A 5564-nucleotide genomic window follows, 5' to 3' on the forward strand; every position below is an offset into this window, starting at 1 on the left:
GTAAATATCGTTTGCGTCGCCCGAATTTAAATATTGCACGAGGTGGCAACGTCGCGTTTGCTAAATGTTAACGAGGCTAATTTTGTGTACGAGTGGTTAATTGTTGAACTACTGACCCTACATAAATACAAATAAACATCCATAACTCGGAAACAAACATGAATATTCATCATGTAAATGTTTGCACCTACCAGGATTCGAACCCGGGATCTCTAGCTTAATAGTCAAGGTCACTAACCATTCGGCTATATGGGTCGTCATAATTATAACAAGACTTTGTCCATAAGTAACCAAATACCTAAAAATAAAAAACTACTACACGGCCACATTATCTCTGTGTGTCGCTGGAACGTAATGCCCCTCCCGTTTCCCTTTCACCCCCTCGCGCTCGTCCGATTGCGTCAGTACAGTTTCCATTTTCATTACCGTTAGTTACATGTCGTGATATTTTCGTACTATCACTGCTTTGTTTTTGAAGTTTCCATTGTTCTGTGTCGCTATAAGAGTTAGAAAAATAAATACTTTTTGAACTTAACCTAGATACTTTCATTGATTTTTCATAATTATAATAATAATAATCAGCATTACAACACAACACTTTTACATCAATCTGTAATACTGAAAAAAAATCTCGTTATTTATTTATTAATAATAATATCCTAGTGATGCTTGTTTTGCACACCGTAACAAAGCGACTCTGTGACGTCATCGACGTCAAGTCCAGAGACGATGTAACCGAGTAGTATGTATTAGTATTGTTTCAATAAACTGACTTAATTATCATACAAACATCACAAACTCAAGTAGGAATACCTAAAGTTTGTACATTTAGTTTAGCATAGTTCAAATGTATATCTATTTTATAATTCATCAGAATTGCAAGTCAGTAAAGCAAACACTCGACAGAGATACTTTATTTCTTATACTATGGATAAAACAGGCAAAAATGTAAAATATTTGTTGATCAAACAAACTGACCTGAGCGAGTTTTTTATTGAGGATAGCTACAGGAGACTTTCCATTAGCTCCCAGGGAATTTCCCGTGGGTCTCTGGATTGTACGTTGAATTATTTTCTGTCCTGAGGGAGTGATTATTGTCTTCTCCATCACTTGCTGACCAGTGGGTCCGAAAGTTTTCTTAATCTGCATCATTAAAATAAATATAAACTTTCTTAGTATATTAACAGACCATATTAACAATCAAATTAGTGTTATGAATAAATAATGTTGAACTAACATATCATTGTATTACTTAAAACATCTTGCTATAGTGTTAACTTATTTTAACTCTTAAATGTCTAGGCTTTTTCCAATATATTAGACCACTGAGCACAATTTTATAGAGTATTGTGTTAGCATATATGCAAAAAATGTAGGTTACGTACCTAAGCGCAATTGCTGGCGATATACAAAAACCGAACAAAACCGGTTTGAAAAAATTAAAAAAAAATTGATCTTGTCAAAAAGTAGACATTTCATTTAAATTTGAACGTGCTATACAATTGCGTCAGTAGGTCGATGATTCAATGAACTTGAATACTAGAACATCAAAAAGCGACGTTGCCAGTTTGACATGCAGTGTAATCCACGTGCTGCCGGCGTAAGGTAAGACAGTAAGACATCTTATATCGATAATTAGCATCCTTTAAAGGGAATTGCAATCGATAAACAAAAAAGCTGTTGGGGTTTAATTTGAAATCGTGCTGTAATGATTATTGTTAACACAATACGCCATAAGTATTTAAAGCTTAACGGCTTTTTATTTTTACATTATAATTATAAAGTTGTTCAGAGATAATTATTGTGAGTAAGGAAGAACCCAACAATACATGTTACGTATTTGAAAGCAACCTATCATAAACCGTTCGCTGCTTAGGAAATCACTCAGAAAACTCTTGTTTCGTAAGTTCAATCGTACAAAAACATTTTTCCAAAGCTTATCCATTGAGTAATTTAGTTGGTAAAAAAAAGTATCGATAAACTAGAATTGTGGGGTATATCCTATTTAAAACTTTTTTTTCGCCATTTTGAGTGTTTGCTGGTTCACTTTACCCCGAGCTTCCAAGATATGAGTCCGAACTCCGGTGTGCCTGTGATTCCAAGTGTGTGCCTTTCGCTGTGATCTCATACCTGGTTTTGCGATTGCTTCAAGTGATTGACTGTTTTGTTTCTTATTGTTTTTATTGAAATAAATTTTCATATCTTTGCTAATTGTTAAGAGCTTATTTATTTTGTTTATGATGAGAAATAAAAGCCAATTTGCCGCTTGTGTGCTACGTTGTCGCTTCTCCAGGGGTTAAAGTATGTTGTCTAAACAGACTGGTTTGTTTTGCTACTTGAATTTTGATATTTATTTATTTTTTATGATTTCATTTACATAATTTAGTAACTTTAATTAAATAATTCATTTTACTTTACTTCTGTGGGGCAGTTTTACTGTCATTTATTGCATAAAACTATTAACTTACTAACTAAATGTATGTTAAATTACATCTGGCGTCCCACAGGGCTCACATTTAGGTCCCATATTGTTTAATATTTTTATAAATGATAATATATTCAATTGCTTTTTGACATCTTCTTTACAAAATTCGCAAAGACAATTGATTCCCTGAGTGATTTTAGGCTTCTTCAGGAGGACTTAGAAAGACTTATGCAATGGTGTGAGATTAATGGTGTAAACTTAAACAAAGAAAAATGTTACCAAGTAAAATTTACTCGAAAATCGAGATATTTTACCTACAAATATCATATAAAAGAACAAGAGACTTTGGAAGTTATTAAGGATCTTGGCTAACTGTGACTTTCGATAAAAAATTACTTTTCTTCCCCATTTAGAAAACATAGTAAAACGTGCTTCTAAAATGCTCGGGTTTGTTATACGTAACACAAATTTTTTTATAAGTTTAAAAATGAAAAAGCTCCTTTATTACAGTCTGGTTAGGAGTGTCTTGGAGTATAGTTCAGTTGTCTGACGTCCTCACTGTGCTACGCATATCTTAAGACTGGGACGTATTCAAAAGTGTTTTCTGTGGCATGTGGCTTTTAGTGCCGGTAAAGCCAAAAAAAATTCTTCTTAAAAAGAAAGCTGGATTTCTTTAAAATGACCACATTGGGTGAACGTAGAGAACTTCTGGATCTTCTGTTTACTCATAAACTATTGAACGGCTGTATCGACTGCCCCAAATTGCTAAACAAATTTAGTCTAAGAGTACCAGTAAGAATTCCACGTAAGCCTATTACTCCACTTTGTCCTCCATTTCATCAAACGATCCTAGGTACCAATTCCCCAGTCCCACGGTTATGTAAAATTTTAAATTCTTATAGCGTAGCTGATATTGACATATTTGCTGATTCCTTAGCCAAATTCCGCAAAACCATTTGCACCAACATTGGCAATCTTTCATAATGTTATAATATGAAAATTAATGTAACTGTGTATCACTATGTAATCTACTCATTTATTATTAAAAAAAAACTGTTTAATTCTTATCTTATTCTATAATTATAAGACCTAAAATTTATTATTTCTGTGCATGCTGTGTTTATTTGTAAGTAATCACTACATTTAGTTCCTAGTTTTTAGTTCTACTTTTTATATTTGTGTGTATTATTGTAAGTGATTGTAAATAAACCTAATAAATAAATAAAAACTTCAAATCCATACGGTATCTGTTCACATAAATGATCCATTCTCGTGATCAGGCGATCCTGTCAATGACAACTCTGCTTTTGATTTTAAATTTAAAGCTATTTTTATATAGGTACATACCGAGTGTTTAAAATATTCTCATAATAAATAGCTTTAAGTGTGTCTTAATTAAAGCGTCCAATGTGCATTAAATCAATAACTGTTGTAGTTTATTTATAATATGATTAACATAGGCACTTTTTTTCACTTAAGGCGAAGTAAGCAGAAAGCACGGAAACATGGTGTTTTTAGACAAGTTTTGTGGTGAAAGTATAGCATTTCTAGCTATGAACACTACTTAATCCTGTTACACATACCCTTAAGTCTTATTTGTAGGTTGCTAATGCTTGCTGTTGGTTATAGTTAACACTGCCGAGCCTTTTTGAAGTTAAACAAGTTTTTTGGCATGGCGTGATGCATTTTTTTGGCACTTCTCTCAGAAAAGTTATTCTTATAGCTTGTATTTTTTTGTGTAGGTTCATTTATTCAGATTAGTAGTGAATAACGAGAATTTTCAGCATATAAACTGTTTTCCACGCAAGAATTTTGAAAATATTGGCTTTGTTACATTGATGGCGGGCCGGCAGCCGTGGACTCATATCGCTCAAGGTCGCTGGCATTTAGTGTCGCCTTAAGTACTTAATAAACATTCGAGTATTTTAATGCATCAGTGCATGCATAGATTGCATTTAAAATTTTTGTAATATTGATTTCAAAGAGTAGTAAAGAGCTTCTAGCCAATCTTACTTGTGAGACTGGTGTGCTGGACTGCTGTTTTCTAGTTTCCTCCATTTTCTTCTGTAATAGTTAAATTATACTTTTTTTTAGCATAGTTGACTAAAAACAATATACAACCATATTTATGTTAATTTAAAGTACCTGTTTGGCAGCCATGATCTGTTTTTTGATAACCTCTTGATCGAGATTAAGGCCAGGTCCTATTTTCCCAGGCGAGTCGATTTTCATGATACCTGAACTCTTTGACATTATGTACACACCTATAAAAATAATATTCATATAATTATAACATGACAACTATCATAATATAGATAACTAGATCTAGGACAGGTATATTTTCAGGACAACTGATCCATGATCATAGCTCTTGCAATTGTCGAAATATCCAAAAACATATAAATTTATACAGTTATAACCTTGTCATTGCAAAATAAGGAATAAAAGCTGTTGGAAGCCAAAGCATGGGCTATAGCTACTCAAAGCTTAATTAGCCGCCAGCTTTTAGTATACCTAGAGGGTCACCAGTTGATCAACGACCGACAGCACAGCTTTCGCCATGGACGGTCGGCAGGTGATCTTCTGGTATACCTAACACATAGATGGGCGGCGGCTATTGAAAGCAAGGGGGAAGGCCTGGCAGTTAGCCTGGATATAGCGAAGGCCTTTGATCGTGTATGGCACAAGGCGCTCCTCTCACAACTTCCATCATTTGGGCTTCCCGAGAGCTTGTGCAAGTGGACCTCCAGCTTCCTCACTGGGCGTAGCATACAGGTGGTTGTCGACGGATATTGCTCGAACCCGAAGCCCGTGAATGCTGGAGTGCCCCAAGGCTGTGTGCTATCTCCTACGCTGTTTCTTCTGCATATAAATGATATGTTGGACACCTCCAACATACATTGCTATGCGGACGACAGCACTGGTGATGCCATATACACGGGCCATGCAGGTCTCTCTCGGGAAATCGTCGACCAGTGCCGGGAGAAACTTGTGTCTTCTATCGAGCCCTCTCTCGAGAAGGTTGCGGAATGGGGTAAATTGAACCTTGTCCAATTTAACCCCCAGAAGACTCAAGTTTGCGCGTTTACCACTAAAAAAACCCCATTTGTCGTACCACCGCTCTTCGAGAACACTTCTC

The sequence above is a fragment of the Leptidea sinapis genome, chromosome 9, assembly GCF_905404315.1.
Source record: "Leptidea sinapis chromosome 9, ilLepSina1.1, whole genome shotgun sequence".
NCBI classification, from domain to species: domain Eukaryota; kingdom Metazoa; phylum Arthropoda; class Insecta; order Lepidoptera; family Pieridae; genus Leptidea; species Leptidea sinapis.